The sequence below is a fragment of the Vulpes vulpes genome, chromosome 2 (genome assembly GCF_048418805.1).
Source record: "Vulpes vulpes isolate BD-2025 chromosome 2, VulVul3, whole genome shotgun sequence".
Lineage (NCBI taxonomy): Eukaryota > Metazoa > Chordata > Mammalia > Carnivora > Canidae > Vulpes > Vulpes vulpes.
In genome coordinates this window covers 108,760,406-108,783,939 of record NC_132781.1, presented here as the reverse complement: position 1 = coordinate 108,783,939, position 23,534 = coordinate 108,760,406, and the positions used below count along the sequence as shown (strand labels likewise).

At 43.0% G+C, this 23,534-nt stretch overlaps 1 protein-coding gene and 1 non-coding gene across 4 annotated transcripts in view; both read left to right on the top strand.

The window, feature by feature from the left end:
* CAMK1D (calcium/calmodulin dependent protein kinase ID) overlaps window positions 1–23,534 on the top strand; it is a 433,570-nt gene that overhangs the window by 55,731 nt on the left and 354,305 nt on the right. The gene's annotated exons all lie outside the window — the stretch shown is intronic.
* On the top strand, window positions 23,187–23,315 carry LOC112908499 (U6atac minor spliceosomal RNA). The gene has a single exon (XR_003232945.1). It is a non-coding gene; the product is annotated as a U6atac minor spliceosomal RNA (small nuclear RNA).

Sequence of the window (23,534 nt, the reverse complement as noted above, 5' to 3'; positions counted from 1 at the left end):
AGCTTTATTGATGACAGATAAAGTGGGAAGATATTTAAAATGCATATTGTGATGATTCAGTGTGTGTGTACATTGTGAAAAGCTTCTGCCATCCAGTTAATTATCACATCTATCGCGTTTATATTTTTGTGTGTGTGTGAGAACATTTAAGTTTTATTCTCTCAGAAAACTTCAGTGATACAATACAGAGTTATCTACTATAGTCACGATGTTATACATTAGATCTTCAGATCTTATCATTCTTGTACCTGAAGTCTGTACTCTTTTATGAATTCACTCTCTTTCTCTCATTCTCCAGCCCCTGGCAAACATCTTTCTACTCTCTGTATCTATGAGATTGACTTTTTTTTTTTTTAAGATTCCACATACAAGTGATTCCATGTAGTATTTGTCTTCCTCTGTCTCTCTTATTTCCCGTAGCATAATGCCCTGACGGTCCATCTGTGCTTTCATAAATGGCAGGATTTCCTTTTTTCTCATGGCTGAATAATATTCCATTGAATGTACATACCCTGCATCTTATTTATCTCTTCATCCATTGACAGACACGTAGGTTGTTTCTCTATCTTGGCCATTGTGAATCCTGCTGCTATGAACATGGGTCTTGAAACAGATTATGAGAAAGGAAATTAAATATCTTTATTTTAAGGGCTTATGTGATGTCATCAAAGCTCTTAGAAAGATCTTTACTAATTTATACTCCTACTACTATTACTAATGAGCATGTCCATCATACCACATCCTTGAGAGTGATTACCACTGATTTTTATTTTTTGCTAATTTGAAAGTCCAAAATGAAACCTTTTAGGAAACTAATCAAGGTATTATAAGAAAACACTTGATGTTCAGTAGAGTGAAGATCCAAATTACTGCATTTGCCAGGAGTTTCAGACCTGTGTTTGGGTAGAAGATGGGGGGGCGGTGATAGTCTGTCTTTGCTGAGAGATATCCACAGGTTTACTATAGATGGAGGACGTGAACTGAGGTTGGGATGTGGTTAACGCATTGCTCATATGAGACTTTAGTTTTTTTTTTTTAAGATTTTATTTATTCATGAGACACAGAGAGACAGGCAGAGACACAGGCATAGAGGGAGAAGCAGCCTCCATGCAGGGAGCCCGATGTGGGAATCAATCCTGGGACTCCAGGATCACGTCCTGGGCCAAAGGCAGGCACTAAACCGCTGAGCCACCCAGGGATCCCCATATGAGATTTTAGAACACTTGCCTGATGCTTTTTTGCTTGACTTTTGTGAGTAAATGAACTTGTGTCTCTTTTTGATGTAAAATCAAGAAAAGTCCCTGAGAAGTCATGCATCTCCATTTCAGACCTCATCTCAAATAAATGGAAATCCATCCTACTTTTTAAAACCCTGGGGATGGGAGATCTCATAAGCATTATGATTTTTCATATATTTTCTTCAGAAGTTGGCAGACATAATCTCATCAATCTCTACCCTTCCATATGCCCTCCACTTCAAAAACAAAAAATTAGGCAAAATTAAGAAAATTCAGCCAGTGAGGTGAGATTGCTAGCTTGGAACTGAAGGTTCCAAGAATAGAACTGGATTATTTCGACACCCACTGGCTTTGGGCAGGAACATTTTCCAAGTTACCATGAAAAATGGGAAAATCCAGTAGATAACCAAAGCCAAGTCCTGTTTCTTGACTTTTCCACAGGCTTTATTAACAACACACAGGGCACACATTAGAAATGAGTCAGACCCATGGTTTTCCTAGGGCATAAAGCACTGAGCACAAATAACTAGCTCCCCATTGGGCCTCAGTGGATTCTGAATGAAGCCAGAAAGTGATTCAGCCTTAGATCAAAAGAAAAAACACACACACAGACAACCAAAAAGCAAAAGAGTTCCCATTATTTCGAAGTTGCAAAAAAAAACTAATATTGGAAAAACTCATTTTACAGCTTCTTAGGATTTCATTTTGTATATTGGGTTTTTACGTAAGATTTCCATCACAGCTCATCACAGCTATTCATCTGGAGCGTGACTCTGGATGGAACCTACTTTCATAATGACTTCAATAACTAATTGAAGTTTAAAAAGTTTTTAGTAAGTGATAAAGAATTGGATATAATAGTTTTGTCCAGGTTTTGTGAAAAGATCGAATCTGTGCAACTTTTAAAAACATGGCGCTTTTGTGATAAAGTGGATGCATGATATAATAATGCTTTCATTATTTTACATTGATGGACCATTTCTAATGAATGAACATGTGTAATTATGATTATTATATTTTTAAGATTTTAATTTTTTTAAAGTAATTTCTGCACCCAGCATGGGGCTCGAACTAATGGGGACCCAGCAGGGTCAAGATTCACATGCTCTACTGACCAGCTAGGTACCCCTAATCATTTTTATTATTTTATAAATTATAATATTTGTTTTTATAATTCCAACAAGGCCTTATTGGTAATGGATTTTCTGGATTAAGAAGATTTTCAGGTAACTTAGGCTCGCTCATTTAACCCTTTTTGGTGGAAATCTTAGTCAAATATATTCCTTTTTGAGTCTGCCTAGAAGAATGCACTATTCCAGACTCCTTGCAGTTTCTGGTTATTCTAAGAGCCTCTCTCTTGCAAAGGGCCATTGTGTAATCTAGGAAGACTGAAGATTTCAGGAGAAAACCAAGTGCATTACAGCAGCACTATTACCACCAATGCCTGCCTGAGAGTAATCCGGCTTTTATAAAATAAAGTGTCAGATGTAATTTTTTCCATTCCCAGAGGGCCGTCATCTTTCCTCTGGGCTCTTCTGGGCTCACGTTGGTATCTGGGAGCAACTGAGGAGTCCAGTGCTCTGGCCATCAGACAAGGAGGAGGGTGGAAGTGTGCAGACGGGCTCCTGCATCACTTATAGGGTCTGTTCCATCTAAAAGACATATGCATGTTGCTTTTCTTTACGCCTGAAGAAGCCCTGCTTGCCAGTTTGATCTGCCCACTGGGTCCTTGCAGAGTTTATAATACTCTGTCCAGTTTTCCACCTCTTAGGAGGCAGGAGGTCCTGAAAACGAGATCATGGTTTCCAGTGAATCCAAGCCCGGCCACTGGCCTCTCTGGGTAAGGAATTCCAAGACCAGGCAAGTAGAGGCTCCAGGTGTTTGGGCCTGCTGTCTTTCCCACTTACACATTCAAGTGTAGGAAGAACCTTTGCTCAAGTGTGAATCGGCCTGGGCTTTGCTCTGTGAGCTTAGCAAGAGGAATGAAATTCTCTTAATAAAGCACCTTTGCTTATGTGACTCATCCTGAGGGTCAGAGCTTTGTGGGCAGAGCTTTTCATCAAGATCAGGGGAGCTTACAAACCCGTGTGTCCTCCAGCCAACAGAATCACCAAGTATAACCAGTACAAGCCATTGACTTGTGCCTTGTGTCACTGGCCATGGTTTGGGCAGAGCCAACTTTGCCTGGATTCTGTTTGAATAGTTCCAATTATGCCCTTGTGGGGTTTTTTTTTTTTAATGCCTTTGAAGCCAGGCATTCAGGAATGATTTTTCCCTTTATATTTGGTGGTTACACCAATATGAAAATTCTCTCCTTGGTTCAAGCACTCACAGACACTGAAGGGCGAATAAATCTGTTGGTGATCAATCTTTCAGTAAGGATTTTAGTTGTGTTTAACAAGAGGGACAGAGTGTTTCCTTTCTCTGGTTCCTCTTGATTTTCAGCGTCTGTTGGTAATGGGATAATTACACAATGATCAAAAAATAACTCACCAGCTCTGATGAGCAGGTGCTCATGTCCACGAGCATTACTGCATAATAACAGGTATTACGAGAGGACGCAGCTCCGTGGATGTGAATAGCTGTGTATTTCAAGCTCCAGCATGCCATTGGAACGCCCAACCAAAATGGAAGGGAAGCTAGGAAATTTAAAAAAAAAAGACTTAACAGGTACATGGAAAACAGGGTTATGTTGTTCCAGTCTGAACTCTCTTTAGGAAATGTGTATATATGTAAGGATTTTTGTTTGTAAAAATTTACGCAGTATTCTCTATTTCTTTTGAGGGAGTGTTCCTTATGTAATGGAGCTTGGGCTTAGATCCAGTAGGGAAGGATGATTTCGTGGAACAGAGCAACGGAGGAAAGAGGGATTTCTGTCCCTTCCCTGTACTTCCAGGCACTTGAGAGACAGTTTCGTCTTGTACTACCCATGCACTTCATCTAATATTATGAGTGACCACTTAATTGTATTAAAAAGAAAGGCCCTGAAATTTTTACCTGTGACAGATTCTGTTACCTCTGACCACTGAGGGAGAGAGGCTCTGGAATTCCCTCTGTTTGTCTGAAGGTGTCAGTGATGGAAATTTAGTCTTCCTCTCGCCAGTCAGATTGAAGCCAGCTTGAAACGATTGCTTGAATGTCCCAGATTTGGATCTAAGGGACATTTCCCTTCAGGTTTGTTCATATAGCCATGAATGTTTTATCCTAATTTGGTGGTTTTAGGGGTTGGCTTCTGTGGAACTGAAATCACGAAAAAGATTCTGAATGGTGTGTATTTGAATTTAGAGGGACCTTTTGCCGTGACATTATGTCTGTTATGACATTCGTGTCTCAGTAGTCAGTACTTCCTTTTTTTCTTTTTTTTAAGATTTTTAATTTATTTATTCATGAGAGATACAGGGAGAGAGGCAGAGACACAGGCAGAGGGAGAAGCAGGCTCCCTGTGGGGAGCCCAATGTGGGACTCGATCCCAGGACTCCGGGATCATGCCCTGAGCCGAAGGCAGACACTCCACCACTGAGCCACCCAGCTGCCCCTAGTCAGTGCTTCCTGTTCAAAATCTTGCTGCCTTATTAGTGCCAATCAGATGACACCCTCTAAGGCCAAATGTCTTGTCAGATTTACTTCTTCATCCCTTCACTTCTGCACTCACTGCAGCCTGTATCCCCCAGTCTTCCATGAGGACTTCTCAAGGTCACTGCCACCTGCTCCAGGGCCATTTGCATTGTCATGCATATGCTGCTAACTAAGTCTGAGTACTGGTCCCGTCCCCCGCCCCCCCCCCCAGTCTCCTTCCCGAGCCCCTGCCCCTCTATCCAGTGGCTCCCTGAGCCCCTGCCCCTCTATCCAGTGGCTCCCTGGATGTTCCTAAATGATGCGGCCTGGCATGGCTCAAGTGTACTCTCCCTCCATCCCACTGCTCTCCCCCATGGGCTCCTCCATCTCCCATTTCCCAAGGGCCGACGTCCTCCACCTGCCCCCTCCGCCAAGGCATCTGATTCAGATTTGGGCTCCCTCCTCCACCTCTCATATGTCCTCCCAGCCCCCATTTCCAGCCACTGCCCTGCATCATCTATTTCATTGTCAACCTCTTGAATTTCTCTGCGAACCATGACCCTTCCACCCGCCCCCTTCCCAAATGCAGGGAGCCCTTGTCTCTTTCCTGAACTTCTCCAGTAACATCTTCACTGCTCACTCTCTTGTTCTTCAGTCTTGGCTCCTCTCCAGCTTATTGTCCATGGAGGACCCAGAGTGACTTTCCGATGGTGTTACTCCTCTACTCTGGCCCATCAGGGACTTCCCATTGCCCACGAAGTGATATAAGCATAGTGACCGTGGTCTGCTGTGTCTCTTTTCCTAGGGCAAGTATGTCTCTCTTCATGTCCCCAGTTTGGATGATAAACCGTAGGGGCTCCTGACTTATAAGGACTTTCGAGGGGTGCCATGCATCTCCTGCACCTCACCTCTGCCCTCTGGTCACATTCTGCATCAGCTGTATGGGATGTTTCCTCTCCTCCCTCCAGCCTGTACACACGTGGGGCCATCTGCCTGGAGCCTGACCCTCTGCCTCCTCTCTCAGCTGGCCCCTGCACTTCTCCTGGGTTCTGCTTAGATTGCATTTCTTCCAGGAAACCTCCGTGTAATCTCCTCCTCACTAGACAGGATGTCCCCTCCTGTGGGCTCCCCAAGCTCCTGTACTTGGTTAGCTCTGGCGCTGCCTCTGGCCTTGTGTTTAATTGCATATGCTTCCTCCTTTCCTCAGCTAGATGCTCATCTCCTTCAGGGGCAAGGGCTGTGTGATGGTCACTGCTCTCTAAGGTTTGCTCAGTGCCCACCAAGTAGCAAAAAGTAGTGATCGATATTGTTTAACTGGGGAATAAAAGGTTAAGATTAAAGTAGGATTCCTCCCAACTGAGAAACTGTATCAGTTATCCCAACTCTTAGGTCCAAGAGGAACCCTTTAAACCCCAGCCCTGGGAACCGTTTCGATTGTGTTGCTGGAAACACTGGGAAGAGAGATCCAAAGATTCTCACCCTGCTGTTGAATAATTCAGGCCCGTGGTGATGGTGTGGGAGAACAGAGCATGCCAGGTGTATGTCACCTCTTCAGCTACGTTAGCTGATCCTGGTATTATTTTACAATTTCCTCTGTAGCGCACCGCTCGTGATAAGCTGTTATTTTGAGCACTACAGTGATTCCTCTTTAATGAGACATTTGTGAGCTTTGGAATAGTTGGGCCAGATATGGAGTCATCCCACTGATACTAGGAACACACCTTCCATTGTTTGCTGGGCTCCAGAGGGTTCTCAGGACCACTGGGCACCCCTGGTGTTTTAGATGGTGTCCCAGCAGGAAAGGGAGCTCATTCCAGATGGTTCTGGTGAAGAGAATTTACTAGAGGGGCTAATGGCAGAAGTATAGGCAGGGTGAAGGAAGTCAGTGATAGCTGTTTGGGTGCCCAGAGCTTGTGCTGCTCCTGGGCACCAACCCAGGGAGCCATGGAGAATGGTGCCAGAGTGAATGGCTTGGGGACACAGCCATTGCTGGAACCCTGGACCAAGGCCTGGAGGGGATAGAGAGGAAATACCCTGATCTCTCTCCTCTTGGCCTCTCTGTCCTTCTGATGTGTACCCCCCTGGCCAACCCAAAGCCAGAGGGCCTGGGTGATACCATCAGCAGGTTGGCCTCTGGGACACAGAGCAGGACACAGGGTGGACAATAGACCCAAGAGGGCAGGGAATAACCAGTGGTCCTGGAGGCTGAAGCTGTTGCCCTTCTTTTGGTTTCATCCATTTTACTCCATGGGGAATGCCACAGGGCTGGAAATACTCTTCTAGCTTTATGGAGCTTATCCTTCCTTGACAGACAAGTGCTGGATCAGGCGTGACCTGCTGCAGGTACACACCTATTAAAGACGCAAGCCTCCTAGTTCCCTCTCATCAGGGTTTCTTTCTTTATCCCATTTTCAAAATCCTGCCTGGTGTCATTCCTCAGGGTGTCTACTTCCCTCCATGTCTACCTTCGCCCTAGACGGAGGCACCATCTCCCTCTCCTGGCAGATGAAGTGGTTTCCAGTGGCTTCCTCCCTCTTGTTTTGTCCCTCCTCAGTTTGGCCCCTCTCTGGGAGCCAGAGCAATCCTGAGAAAGGGCAGGCAGATCCAGGCGCCCTGTGCCAACATCACCTTCCCGCCGCAGCCAAGTGCACCCCAGGCTCCTTACCTGGGCTGAGAGGCCAGACTGGGGGGCTCTGTGTGCCTCTCACTCCCCTGCAGGCACCCTGCATCACTGCCCCTTTAGCCGCACTGGCATCCCTGAGCTCCCCAGCTCTCCAGGCCTTTCTCACCTTGCCCTGTGCCCGTGCTCCCCCTTAGCTGCCTCTACCTCCCCACCTTCTTCCTCTGCCGGGCCGGCTTCTTCTCATGCTTCACCTACCAGTTTATATGTTACCCCTCAGGGCCTTCTCTCCTGACTCCTGAAGGTCAAAATGGTCCTTTCCTGCCCCCTCGTCTCTCCTGTAACACCTGTGACCCCGCTCGCCCATCTCGATGTGCCTGCGCTTGGGACAGGAGCTGGTACACGTTGGCACCAGTTCGGATCTGAGGAAGGTGTGTGTGGGAGATCTGGGCAGAGGATGCACCTGCAGCCACACTCCTCCTGAGGCTTCACTTCTGGGGAGTCCCTGGGCTGTGTAGGTACGAATGCTTCCATGAATTTAATTTGCTGGTTTAGGATCTTGTGGGCCACAGGACAGAGAGAAGGGAGCCCGTAGAAGTAAAGGCCACCCCCTTCATCCCCCAAGTGTGGGTGTCTTTTAGGTGGTGGCCCTGGGTCAACCACCCATCTATTTTGTCTCCCACATTCTACCCAGCTGGCTTTCTCCTCCTGTTTTTTCAGCCTCTTTCTGACCTTCTGGCCTCATTTTCATTGCCATACATAATGATGAAGACCCACATATGCCCCCCGCCCCGTCTCTCTCGCTGCTCTCTGGGACAGAAGTCAGCAGCCAGGATAGTCATTGAAAACCCTTATCACTTCAGATCCGCTCTTTGGGAATTTGCAAGTGCTTGGATGGATAAGCTGATGTTGACCTCTGTACCCGCCACAAAAGAGGCTTTGCTCAGTGGAGCAATAGAAGCAATAGAAGCACCTGTGGGGAGCCCTCCTCTCTGAGAGAAGGAAGCATCTTGGGACACTTACCCCATTAGTGGGTGATTAATGCCAGGGCTGCAGCTCTGAGCTCTTGCTTCTCACAAGGGTGAAAGGGATCAAGGCCCTTCAGCTCCCCCTAAATCAAATCAGCCATTACCCCAGGTCATTTAAATTAACTACACAACCTTCCCCGTGTCCTACGTGTGGCATGTGGGCCACATGCTGTAGTCTGAGAATGAGGCAGTATGTGGTTGATTTTGCAAATGAAGAAACTGAGACCAGACACCTGCCCAGACTCTGAAGATCACAGAGTTCCTTAGGGACAGAGCTGGAGCTAGAGTCTTGAGCACTGGATCTCTCTATTGTTTCTCTCTCGGAGCTTTTATGCATTGATGTGATTAGTATTTTTCAATTTTTTTTTTTGCTGTGTTTTGAATAACAAATCAGGAGATTTGCCTCATTTTCTTATTTTTAAAAAATAGAAGCTTTCTCCACCTTGTTCTTATTGCCTGGTTATTGTCGTAGAGAAAGGACAAAGCAAAATTAAAACTATAAACCAAAACGTTAAAGGCAGTTTCGTGGCAAAGTTGATCAAACCCATATTTCACCCACATTTGCCACGTGGAGGCAGGAGCTATTGTTCACAGCAGCAGCGTAATCCCTGCTTGGTGAGGGCGGGAGTGGAAACCGAGACCTGCTCTGAGTTCACCCACACCGAATGCTAGAAGGTTCAGTTGCTAGAGGGAACCAGGGCAGCGGTTGGTCTGGAAGTATCCAAGGCTCTGATCACTGGGTCAGGGAGGGGGAGCAGCGAGAGAAATGGGAGATGGAGAGATTGAGTGGGTGCAGGGCTGGTTCTTGGACACCCCCAGGAAACCCAAGTAATCACATACTACCAAGAGGTGATAAATGACCCTCTCACTTCCCCAAGGAGTGATTTGTTTAAAAGATATTCTAATCTTCAAGAAAAACCAGTGTGGCTGTCCGGAGCACTAGCCTGGCTAGCAAGAAGCAAACCAAGTGGCTGTGGGTGGAATGGGAGTGTCCTCTCTTACCCCAGGGGCCGTGAGGTGGGGAGCTGGCCATGCTTTCCAGGACTCTCATCTTGCCTGCATGACCACTTCTGCTGATTTCCTCCAGAGATTAGCAAGGAAAGTTTGAAGTCATGGCTTTTATCCATTTCCCTATATGACATTTGAAGATTGACAAACCTCCTTGCTTCAGTTGAGGATTTGGAGACCTTCTTTGCAACTTCTTATAGCCCCTGACTTGTTTTCTTTTCTTTTCTTTTCTTTTTTTCTTGAGAGTCTTATACAAGGGCCACAGAATTAAAGTAAATACAAATGGTTCCGCAGTGATCTAGCAATCTCTGAACTGTGTCACCGAAGAGCTGCAGAGAACCACAGACTGCCCAGGTGCATGCTGCGCAGGGGGCAGATAGAGCATGAGTTACATCATCCTGCCAGGGAACAACGGACAGACCACACACCAGGTGCTAGGGCAGATCTCATCTCAGCCAACCTCAGAATGACCCTATTTATACTGTTTTCTTAGAGATTAGACAGGGGCATGGAGATGCCCCGCCCCCCGCCAGTCTCCCAGATGAAAACCCTTTCTCAGCTCAGTCACTTTAATGCCTAACACTTTACTGGAGATTCTCATCACTACCAAGTGCCCTTCTGCAAGCCAAAGGATTTAATTACTAACAATTTCTAGTTTTCTTTTTGCCCTCATTTCCCTCTCCAGGTGTGTAGCTTTTTTTTTTTTTCCCCTTCTTCAGACAGGAAGGTTTGATTATTTATTTATTTATATATATATATATTTTTCACTTCTTTTTCTTTTCTTTTTTCAAATTTTAATTCCAGCATCATTAACAGAGTGTCAGGTTGGTTTCAGGTGTACAGTGTGGTGAATCTACAATTCTGTACGTTACTCAGTGCTCAACACAAGTGTGTTCTTCATCCCTTTCACCTGTTTTACTTGTTCCCCACCCACCCACCTCCCCTCTGGTGACCATCTCTTTGTTTCGTATAGTTAAGAGTGTTTTTGGTTTGTCTCTTTTTTCCCCTTTGTCCATTTGTTTTGTTTCTTAAATTCCACATATGAGTGAAATCGTACAGTATTTGTCTTACTTCTTGTGACTTACTTCACTTAGCATGACACCCTTTAGTTTCATTCACGTCATTGCAAATGGCAAGATTTCATACTTTTTGATGGCTAATATTCCATTGTATATACATCACACCTTTATCCATTCATCTGTTGGTGGACATCTGGGCTCTTTCCATAGTTTGGCTATTGTGGATATTGCTGCTATGAACATTGGGGTGCAGGTGCCCCTTTGGATCACTATGTTTGTATTCTTTGTATAAACACCTAGTAGTGCAATTGTTGGGTTGTAGGGTAGCTCCGTTTTTAACTTTTTGAGGAACCTCCATACTACTTTCCAGAGTGAAAAGTCTGTTTTCTAAGCACCGATTATTCCATGAGGAGAGGTCCCTGGGCATGTCTGTTCCTTGTGGGCGCATTACTGTCTGTCATGACCCCTTTTCACTCATCTTAGAGTTAAACATTTTAATGAAATTTGCCTAAGACTACTAACCTCTCAGGGTGCCGAGTCTACATTTTTGATGTTTGCTAGGGATTATTAACCCTGAGATTTAAAATTCTCACCATCCCTTCTGAAGTTTTGAGGGATTGTGGTAGAGATGTGTTAGATTTGTTCTCTGTAACATAGAACAACATTTGTTCTCTCCTTCCTGTCTGGTTCCATTCTACCAAGTAGTGAATAGTTAATAGTTTGACTTTAGTTTAACAATAAAGTGGTTTAGACACCAAATACAAACCACACCCTTGGATAGCACTATATCTTTTTTTTTTTTTAGAAAGACATACTACTTCTAATTAATGTTGACTTTTCACAATATTTTCCCAAGACTTCAGCCTTCTGCTGCAGGATTCTTTCCCATTTTCTGCTCCCAATTATTATAACAGAGCCATACACTCTTGGTGCGTGGGAGACCGTAGTCTGGGCAGGCCAGATGTCAGGCACTCTTGTCTGTGTCTACCAGGATCTATTATCCAGGCCCAGTGTCTGGCTGTCTGAGGACTATTGTTCTGTGTAGCACAGGGTAAAATAATTTTTCTTTTCCACAACTCATTTTTGAAGTTATTATGACAGGTGCTTTCTGGGGTAAAAACACTGCGTGTGTCTCCGAGACCAGAATGGTTGTCTGTTCTGTTTTACTATTTATTGAAAGTATTTGTCTAGTGCATTTATTGACTGGAGACCAGCTAGCAAGAGCCACACGTTTTCAAAATTATTCTGTGAATGCGCATCCCTTTATGTTTGCATTAAGCTTTATCACCCTTTAGTTGAGCTGTGGAGATTGGATTGATAGGACAGAAATATTGTGTGTTTTATTATTTGCCTGCATTTTCGGGCTTCATTGTGGTAATGACTGTGGATATTTTGTCCTCCCCTTTTCCATTAGCATGGTCAGTGTGAACATCTGCTAGGTGAGGCTGCAAAGCTGCACCCCTGAGTGGTTTGCACTTGAATCTGATTGTCCCACATTCCTGAGAGGGGGCAAGAACTTGCTTCGTTTTTCTGCTGTGTCGTTGTCACTAAAGAGGCTGAGATTTTTTTTTCCAAAAAAAAAAAAAAAAAAAAAAAAAAAAGCGAAGAAATTTGGTGGCCTGATTTGTGTTGCTCTCTAGCAGGAACATCTCTTTGTATCTGGGGACAGGTGGAGCTGGGGCTGCACTGGCCTGGGGTTCAATGTCTTGCAATTCTTTAGAAGAGTTGCTTTTGGGTCACCTAGTATTTATGAGCTAGTATATCTGTTGCTTGATCTTTTTTTTTTTCCCCTCCTGCCATTCTTGTTATAATTAGCCTTTTTGGATACATTTATAATGTTTGATTGTAGTTGTTTGTTTAATTTGTGTGACAAAAGCCAAACTTTTTTTTTGACCCTCAGTCTAAACTTTATACATTCCTCTCAAAGATGGGGACTAACCCCCCCATAACCTGGGAAGAACTTGGTAAGAGTTTATCTCAGTAAAGTTTCCAGAACATAGAATGGATTGGAAATTGTATAAAATGAATTTTCTTGCCCAAAAAGGTGAAAAAAAAAGTTCACAAGCTATTATTTTTAAAAGATTTTATTATTTATTCACCAGAGACATAGGGAGAGGCAGAGACACAGGCAGAGGGAGAAGCAGGCTCCATGTGGGGAGCCTGATGTGGGACTTGATCCCAGAACCTCAGGATCATGACCTGAGCCAAAGGCAGATGCTCAACCACTGAGCCACCCAGGCCTCCCTCACAAGCTATTTTTAAATTTATGAAATAGAATCTCTGGTGGCATACAAATGCGGCCAGTAATAATTCTTCAGGTCTTATTAATGAATTAGAATGGACTAAGGCTCCATAAAATTTAAAGCAAAGGCTCAAAGAGTTATTACAGGAGTCTTAACTAGTTGTTTGGTTCCTGGGGTGCCTGGCTGGCTCAGCTGGAAGAGCATCCAATTCTTTATCTCGGAGTCATGAGTTAGAGCTCCACATTGAGTGTAGAGATTACTTAAAAAAATAAACAAAAAACCAACTTTGGTTCCTCTTAAATGTTATACAAAAATGGAACTTTGTTCTGCTAATAGTTAAATTCAGATGGACCTGCAAAGCCCTGCTGAAATTTGTCACCCTTGTAGCTGCCACCCCAGACCTTGAATGTTCACCTTCAGAGTTTTCATATGTGTAAAGTCTAATTATTCCACTCTTTTCATTCATTCATTCATTCATTCATTCATTCATTCATTTTAAAGATTTTAAGTAATCTCTAAACCCAATATGAGCTTGAACTCACAACCCGGAGATGGAGATTTGGGTCCTCCATCAACAGAGCAAGTCAGGCACTCCCATTCTGTTCTTTTAGATAGAGGAAGGTTATATGTGGCATCCTTTTCTCTTCCCCCCCCCCCCCCTTTTTTTTTTGTAACAAGGAGAAGATCAAAAGGGAATGATCCACCATTGTTAAGCATTTTGGGGGAAATGAAAACCTGCTTCCTCCACTTCATTTGCAAGGAGAAGCACCTTAGAATCAAGTATACTTGGAAGCATCCACAATGCTGGGGGGAGGAGGCGGTGATCGCAGATTCCAGGCAAACCTCTGAGGAAGGAGGAGAATGTCTTTGCCTCCTTTCCACCTTATCTTTCCTCTCAATTCTTTACTCTTTCTTTTTCTCCCCACTATTTCTCTCCTTTTTTACTTCCATTCGATTTTGAGCCAGTTTCTTTTACTCCTTTTATGTATTATCTCACAGTAGTAGAGAAAATAGGGGCACCCCTGTCACAGAGATCTGCTTTGTTGAGGACTCTGGACGGCAGAGCCAAAGACACTAATCCTTAATAAGGAAATTTTGGCTTTAATGGGAGGGACATTAATGAGCAGAAGGTCTTCTCAGGAATTGTCTGTTTATAAGATCTGTTCACTATTTATGGGACAGAGATGATGGATGCCCACTGTGTGTCAGGTGCTGCTGTCAAACACACAGGTGGATAAATGATGTCCCTCACATTCTGAGGACCCTGCAATGGCAGGGAAAGGGACAGACAACATAGAAATTAGTAGTTACCATATAGTATTGTAACTGCCTTCCTGGAGGCATGAACCACATGTTGTGTTCACATAGTTAGATGTGAGAACAACCATGGAAACATCCATTCTCCTGGTTTCAGAGACTTGGAAGAGAAAACTGTGAAATGAAGCAACGTGAGAGTTCCGGAATGAAACCATCCTGGAGGTTTGAGCTCTTGAGGACTAGAGTTAAGTTAGACCTAGCTCTGGTTCTGCCATCTTTGTTTTGGCTTCCTTCAGCTTCTCTCCTCTTGGGATTCGACTGTCTTCTGTGTCAGTGTTGTCCTGAGTGTGAGATGCAGAGCTCAAGAAATATGGCCCAGAAGGGGATAGACATGATTGGCTGTAGAATAGACACATTCTTCTTTGGGTATTCAAAGTAGCATCACCTTACAATGTTAACACACAGTTTTTTTTTTTTTTTTATGTATATTCTTTGTTGAAAATGTGTTTAAAATTTTGTGAACACAGATTCAGGTCTATAGAATAAAATGATATATATATCCTAATATTCATGTATACATTCATATTTTATAGACAGGTCAATGACCTCCAAGTGAAAGACCACTTGGAACATATATATAGTTAAATACAACCTGGAAGGGCAGCCTGGGTGGCTCAGCGGTTTAGTGTGGCCTTCAGTCCAAGGTGTGATTCTGGAGTCTCGGGATTAGGTCCCACGTCAGGCTTCCTGGATGGAACCCGTTTCTCCCTCTGCCTCCCTCTCCCTGTCTTTCGTGAACAAATAAATAAAATCTTAAAAAAAAAAAAAAACAACCTGGATTACTCCATTCATTAAGAGAAAAATGCACCATGGGAACCGTGGGCCGTTTTCGTTTAAGTACCGTGTGCTAACCGATTGTGCCACTGGAGCTCCTTGGGCCATTTTCAAAAGAATTGTTAGAAGAGCTTTATTATATATAGACTTTGCACTTATATGTTAGTTGATTTTGGGGGTGGGTTAAAATAAGCAGAATTTTACTCAGGGTGATGTGTATCAGTAATCAGGTATACTTTTATGATTGGTAATTTCATCTCTAGATAGGTAATCCCAGAACAAAACTATAGCTGTAGTCAATAAAAAAGCAGCAGTTGTCATACTGGCTTGGAGAAGGGGAATAGTCAAAATTTTGTGACTTTAATGATGTCTTCTCTGTTGTCTCTGTTCACATCTGATTACGGAGTAACACACATTTTTAGACAGGAGATTGCCCCAAGATCTTTTTTTGACTTGCCTTTAGCCATTTATAATCACCACGTCTGCTGTATCTACAGTAGTCGCAACAAGAAAAAAGGTTCTCCCAGTCTTTTTAATGTGAAAGTCATAAACCATGCCTGGACAATGCAGAAAATTTTATCACTACTTTATTTTTATTGTTAGCATAACTCTTAATTGCCTTCCTTATCTTTGTGCCTGCCTGTTGTTTTCCGGGACAAAGTTAACCATGTTTGGAAAGTCAGTTCAGAGGTGAACTAATGATGTAGTCATAATAGCAGATATAGGCATGTTGTTGGCATTTGGTGAATGTCAAATACTAGTTTTAATGATAATAAATTCTGGGGAGGAACGAGAAGTTTCTCTGTGGGAGAGACTCTTGTCCTTCAGCAATAGCAGTGTTCATTTCTATTGCAACAGGAAATACGGCTTCTTGGCCTCGATTATTAACTTTGTCATTCAGCCTGCTTATATTTGAGGAAGCTCAGCTTTTTCCAGTAGGGACAGTAGCCACAATACGAATCCTTTCTCTTCTTGTAATCAGGACCCTTTGTGGCAACCTCCATGCCAGTAATCACCAAACCCTTCAGAGTTAGGCCACTCAGTTGGTGTTGATCTGGTTTTTAGGCTCCCCTTCCGTCTGTGCCTTCACATGCTACCTTTGCCGTATCTTCATTTGACTTTACTTCTGTTGAGAATTCTGACTTTTATGATGACATGAGCCACCCTTCATTTATTCCTGTTGGGATAATTGGGCTAATGGAGGGAGGAGCTCTGGAATAGAGCTGAACACCATCCCAAGGTGATAGTTTCTCCAGTTTATCCTAAGACACCTCCCCTTTTCTCGGATTTGAATCTGATTTTGGGGGGCTTTTGTCTTATTTTAGCTTTGATGGCACAACGTTAAAGAAGGAATTGAATCATTCAAAGTTATTGTCAGTACTGAGAGATAGTGCAGGTACTGGAAGGTTGACTGCATTGTCTTTTATTTCGTGTGTGTGTGTGTGTGTGTGTGTGTGTGAAGACTTTTCTACAGAAAGTCATCCAGAACCCTTCAAGGGAATGACTGGCAGCTTTCTATCACATCATGATGAGAGGCTGAATGGGCAGCCTAAGGCCTCTGTTGCCCACTGGGCAGCCTCCAGATAGTTTTCTAGAGGAGAAATTGCAGAGCTGCCTGGACTTCTTACTCATGTTTGTTTGAGGAAGAAAGTTAAACAGCATGTGAATAATTTGAATTTTTTATAAGGAAAACACAGTGAAATATTTTTATGAAATCAGACTATTTTTGGCCTATGGGCAGATTTTATTTTTCTCTTTTGGTTTTTAATCTGTAGGTTTTTTTTTTTTTTAAGATTTATTTATTTTAGAGAGATTGAGGGGGGTGGTGGGGAGGAGCAGAGGGAGAGGGACAAGCAGACTCTGCTGAGTGCAGAGCCTAATGCAGGGCTCAATTCCATGACCCATAAACTGAAACCAAGAGTCAGATCCCTGATTGAGCCATTCAGGCGCCCCAATTCTTCAGTAGTATTTTTAAACACAACAATGAGAAAGAATTATCCCTGGACCATTTCTCCCAGTGAAAACATTAGGTGTGACTATGAAGAAATGGCATGTGGCCATGAGGAGAATGTATGGTAGAGTCATCCAAAATGCTGCCTCTGTCCCTCAGGGCTCTGTGGGCTTGGCAAGTTTCTTAAACTCTGTGTCCCACTCACTGCATCTACATGATGGAGACAATAAGCTCTGATGTTGTGGCGATTAACCAGGATCATTCTTGTCAAATGCTTAGAATATTCCTTGGTACACAGTAAGCAGTTCATGGTTATTATGTACGATTATACACTAATTCTGTTAGGTCATGTTATTACATTATGAAAGAATTGAGTTTCTTGGTATGCTGATGTGGTCTTAGAAACTTTCAACAAATGTCCACCCACGCCAATGTTTAATGACTGTGTGGCCATTACTTGGTTATTTGGATGAGAGGAGAAAGCCAATCTAGCAACTTTTTGTCATCGAAACTCAGTTTACCACGCTGATTGGGAGCCTGCAGGACCCCTCCAGAGCTGAATGGGCAGAGTCCAAATGGCCCTCTACATGTTTGCAGTCACCTTGAGTAGCTGCTCTGGTGTAGAGGATATAAAACATCACAAATGGTGGTCTTTTGTAAAACATTAGAGGAAGGACACTGGACTGTTAACCAGCCCCACCACTAACCAGCTGTGTGAACTCTGGGTCAGGCCAGCTATTCATTCATTCATGCCCTCCATTTGTAAAAAACGCTAAAATATTTTAAAGTAAATTAAGACATCTTATTGCACAATTTAACAATAGCCAAGACATGGAAACCACCTAAGTGTCAACATATGATTGGATATATAAGATGCGGTTCAATGGAATATTATTCAGCCATGAGAAAGAAGGAAATCCTGCCGTATGTGACCACATGGATGGACCTCTAGGGCATTATGCTAAGTGAGATAAGTCAGAGAAAGACAAATAATGCATGATACAACTTACATGTGGAATCTAAAAAAGCAGACCTTGTAGAAGCAGAGTATAGAGTCAGAGTATATATAGGTTACCAGGGCCAGCGGGTGGGGGAATTGGGGAGATATTATTGGTCAAAGGGTGCAAGCTTACAGTTAGAAGCTGAGTAAGTTCTGGGGAATCCAATGCACAGCACGGTGATTAGAGTTAACATACTGTATTACATACTTGAAAGTTGCTGAGAAACTAGATCATAAATATTCTCAGCACACACAAAAAAGTGGTAACACCAGTGGAGGTGTTAGCTGACACCGGGATGGTACCAAATCAACACATTGTGCACCTTTAATGTTCATTGTATGTCAGTTATATCTAAATTAAAAAAAAGATATCTTGACATGCCACCCCTAATATAATATGGCTTTCTGTCCTCCCCCAGCCCCCCAATAAAGGAAGGAAAGGAGGAAGGAAGAAATGAAATTTCCCAATGTACCCCAAATACCATTAACATAACTAACACAGTTAATAATAGGTCTTTAATATCCTCTCATATCCAGTTCATGTTCAGGCTTCCCTAGGTACGATCAGGTCATACACTGAATGTGCTTTATGTTAGTGCAGTTGCTTCGAATGGGGGATGAGGGGTAGTACTGAGTAAATGGTCTCTAAGGCTCAGTGTTCATGTTTTTGTTTTTGTTTTTTCTTTTCAGTGTTCATGTTTTAATACCTTCAAGCAAGCACTGCTCTGATTCTGTTCATTTCTCTCTTGTTCTTGGAGAAGGAGGATACAAAACTTATAGATATTGACCATGGCTCTATAGCATGATGAGATGGAATGTGAAAATTATTTTGACTCATGGGATCAGTCAAGACAGGTGTGCGGGTGTCACAGTGGGTTAGGAAGACCTGTGTTAGGTAGGTGGTGCACATGCCAGAGAGAAAGAGTTTGAGGCCCAAGAGTGGCTTGCATTTTGTGCTCCATAAATGTTGAGTGCCATTTACAGTTACAAGGAGGACTTGGACAGGCCTTCTGTTTTCATTTTGTTATCTGAGACTGTGGTATTTTCTTCAGAGAGACTAAATGTTGGGTCTCTCTCTCTGGTTGCCTGTCTAGGGAAAGTCCCATTATTCCAGAACAAAAGAGTGAAAAAGTCATATAGTAACAGCCTAGGGGATGTTGGGTGCTTCAGCCCCAGGGATCACCAGCCTGTTGGCACATTCTCTGCATTGGGTGGATGTCCCTATGAAGCCACTTCCCAGCATCTTAGCCTTCTCCTGACAAACACCTGCCTGGGTCCACCCTGTTATGTGTGTGAGGTATGAGGGCCAATTAGGAACATGCTCTTTCCATCTGTGCTCTGAACCATATGAGAAGTATGGTTGAGGGGTCAGGCAGGTGGAGGTCAAGGTAATAACTATTTCTGATCAAAGTTAAATTGGAGGCTGTAGTATGTGACAGTAGAGAAGCTTCTTAATTCAGAACCTCCAAATCTGGGGCACTGCCCACTATAGGCACCCTCCCCAGGCAGATCCTTCTAGCAGGCTCCTAAGGGACAGAGGGAGAAGGGGCTAAGCATCCAGCCCTCCCATTCCTCTGGCCAGCCAGGCAAGTCTCTGCTGCTCCGTGGAGGAGAAGGGGAGGGGGAAACCTTCCCCCTTACAGTTAACCTTCCTCTTGGGACCTGGCATTCCTCAGTGTCATGGGTGCCTTGTGGGCTCCTTCCCACTGTCTCAGCTTCGTAGACTAAATTATTTGAGGAGAGAGAGAGAGAAATGAGATAAGTTCTGATAATAGTACTATTCAATAAATATTGTCGTTCGTGTGATACATACTCCCTGAATAGATAAGTCTTAAAAAAATTCAACTTCAAAATTTCCCCCAAAGTCTGAATATTTATTGCGTGAATGAATATACCAGTCACCTATTTGTATTTGAGGGGCAGAGACTCAGGATGGATGTGTGTGTGTGTGTGTGTGTGTGTGTGTGTGTGTGTATGTGTGTGTGTTGGGGCTGGAGCAGAGAGGAAGTGGGAGGAAGAGCCAAGGCTTTCTGAAATTACCTGGAGGAATTCCAGGCTGCTCTGAAGGGGTGCCCATGCCCTGAGTGTCCTGGAAGTCAGCTCCCTTAACTGAAGGACCTTTTGCCCCTGCGTGCCAGGAACCAGGGCAGAGACATTGGGGACTTGATGTGGCACTTCTTTTGGGAGCACCCTCCTTTCACAAGTGGCCAGCAGTCCCGTCACAGGGGAAGAAGTTGGTGTGACAGGGAGGAGGAACAGGGGCTGGTTGAGCAGGCGGATTGGGTAGGCAGCATTTACTGACCTTACAACCATACTTTGTTTTCAGGCATATTCTGAGATTTAAGCATAGAGCAGGACAACAAACTTTGTTCAGATTGATGGAGCCAAAGATTGCATGACATTTAACTGGTAGAACAGGGATGTCTTGGTGGCTCAGTTGGTTAAGCATCCCACCCTTGATTTTGGCTCAGGTCATGATCTCAGAGTCACAAGATTGAGCCCCAAGTTGGTGTGGAGGGGGGGGGTCTTTGCTCATTGGGGAGTCTGCTTGAGATTCTCTCCCTCTGTTTCTCCCTGTGCGCGCGCGCTCTCTAAATAAATAAATAAATAAATAAATAAATAAATAAATAAATAAATACAATCTTTTTAAAAAAACTGTGGTAAAACATATATAACATAAAAATTTACTATTTTAACAACTTTCTCAGTGGCATAAATTCATTCACAGTGTGCCTCCCCTGTCCATCTCCAGGACATTTTCATCTTCCCTAATTGAAAATCTACCCACTAACCACCACCAGTAACCAGCCCCTAATAATCACCATTCTATTTTCTGTCTATGAATTAGACTAAATCTAGGGACCTCAAATAAGTAGCATCATACAGCATTTGGCTTTTTGTGTCTGGATTATTTGACTTAGCATAACGTCCCCAAGGTTCACCCACATTGTAGCAGGTGCCAGAATTTCCTTCCTTTTTAGGACTGAACGATATTCCACTGTATGGGGATATGCCCCATTTTGTTTCTCCATTCATCTGTCAAGGGGCCCTTGGATTGCTTCCCCCTTTTGGCTTTTGTGAATAATGCTGATATGGACATTGATGTACAAATATCTGCGTTATATCTTTTCAAAGTAAACTTTCTTTTTGAAATGTAATATATGCATTACATTTTTGGTGACCATAGCATACTTCCAATTCACACTGAGCCTGAGCTTCTTATCCAAAACCCCTAAAGTTTTAAATGTCACAATTATAATGGATTTTGTCATTGATCTTTGCCCCTTTTGTCTTGAATTGTTCATTTTTGTACACCTAACTGTATATTTAATCTTGTTAGATCTAGTTCACCAAATTGCCTGACAAGACCTTTTAGAAGTCTGAGTCTTTCATCTTGTTTAATTTTGGGTCGTTCACAAATATGATCGTATCCTGTGTATCTCTGTGCAAGCCTCCAAGAGTTGTGGGTACTGCTGGAAACCTCCCCCTGGTTGGCTTCTTTCTCTGGGTGTCACTGTGCTGCCCTATGCCCATTTATCCTGCTTTTCTCACCTCTGGTTCCATTCTTCATTTTGTTCATAAGGAAACATGTTACCCTCCAGCAAGCATGTCTGCACATTTTCATGCTCTAACAGTCTCCAGACTTGACAATGGAAATTAGCCAGACTGGTCATACATGCTCTTAAGTGTTTTGAGGTAGGGGATGGTAACCACCAGAAAATTGTAGTTGAATGAGGATTAGCTGTTCTCTTACAGCCTCATGACCAGCTTATAATGAAAGCAAATTTCAGAACAAATTCAGCATCAGGACGCTTCTTAAATGGGTATTAGCAGAATGTAGTTCATACGTTCTGTGCTGTATCCTGAAATCCCAGCTCTGTGTCCTCTTAGGTACTCCTACCACCACTTAGGATGAAAGCTTCCCTTGAAGCAAAGCTGCCAATATTCCAAAAGCAGGATTACATTTCCGTTAGGATAGGCATCAGGCAGCCAGAAATCCCTCAAACCAATGGATAGACCATTTTGGGATCAAGTTGAAGGGTACAGGTCCTGAGCCTTATCCCTGCCTATTCAAGGATAGAGATTATCTAAAATATTTTTCCCCATTCTTAATGCTCATCATGCTAATTAACCACTGATTTCATCAAGAAAAAAAAATCATTCCTCACATTCATTTTGTTAGTTAGCAGAGGGGCTAATATGACTCAAATATAGATAACAGAAGGGGTTCTAGTTGGCTGCTTCTGGGGTAAGGACTTCTTGGCTGAGGATGCTAGCTGACTAGCTCAGGATGCTGAGATATACTTTACATATAGTGAAGATAACAAATCTCAGAATTTTTTAACCCATGTAAGGACCACCTAGATCAAGATGAAGAACATTTCCAGCACCCTCGAAGTCCTTTGGTACTATTTTCCCCCTGAGAACAATGCCCTTCCTTCCCAAAGGTAATTACTGTTCTGACCTCTGTCACCGTAAATTAGTTTTGCCTATTTGAATTCCGTATAATAGATGATATTTAAGTTTTGTGACATTCATTAATGTTGTATAATTGCTCATTTTTTCCCATTGCTGTGTAGTATTCCATTGTATGAGATTTAGATATCCATTCTACACTTGGTAGACATTTGATTATTTCCAGTTTGGGGCTATTGTGAATAAAACAGCTAAAAACATTCTGGTGCATGTCTTTGGTGGATGGACTATGAGTTACTGATTAAGGTGACTGTAAAATTGGTTTATATTCATCAATACAGAACATCATGTTGGCCATGACACATGTTTTTTTAAGTATATTGAACAGATCATACAAAACTGTATCAAAGAAAGGGATACAGTCTGGTATGTTGGTATTTACCAAAGTATATGCTGGAACAAAAGGAAATCATTGCTTTTGTGTTCCTTGACTTTAATAAATATTCTAAGCCAGAGGGTGCGTTTCCTGAGAGCTGAGATTCTCATGTGAAAGTATGTTGTTTCCTCATGCCTTTTCTAGAATGGGTGGGAAAAGGACCTTTTCATTGATTCTGCAAATAGGCATCATTTTCTAATTTTAGATTGTCACTGTGAAAAAAAGTCATGAATTACTGAAAAACTCTGAGAATATCAACTACTTTTGGGGGTCCCCTGCATTGGAATGAATAGGGTTTTTAAATATTCATTTATGTTTTTCTTTCCATGTCATTTTGGGTATTGTGATGAAAAGAAAGCATTTGCTGCTGATTTAGAATCCCTGAATACTCTTATAAAAATTTAATTCCACCCATATTAACTAGGCTTTCAAGGCTTTTTTAGAGGGCCTGTTTTCCTCTAATAGGTTTCTAGAGGAAAAATCTGTCAGCCTAGAAAATTGATGGGTGGAAGTAGAATAGGGGAGCTGAACTCTGGCTACCATTTGGGGATGCTGCATCAATTTAAAATTTCAAAGGGTCTGTGTTTTATGAAAGTGAGGAATTCAGTTAGCACTCCCCTTGACAAGAGTGGAAAAAATTCTAGTGCCCTGTAGCACACATGTACATGGATGCTATCACGCCCTCTTTATAGCACCTAACAATATTTCTTAGCAACCCTATGGTGTAAACCAACATTACAAATGTCCTGTTCCGGGAATCTTTTCCTACATGCACACCTGCACCCATACTGAGGGGACACCGGTACAAGCTTTGTGTGTAACACCAGAGCACCAGAAGCTACCGGATGTACAGTGGTCTATGAGGGAGTGGTTGAAGGATGGCATCTGTGGGCAGTGGATGCTGTGTAGTTGTTGATGAGAGTGATGAT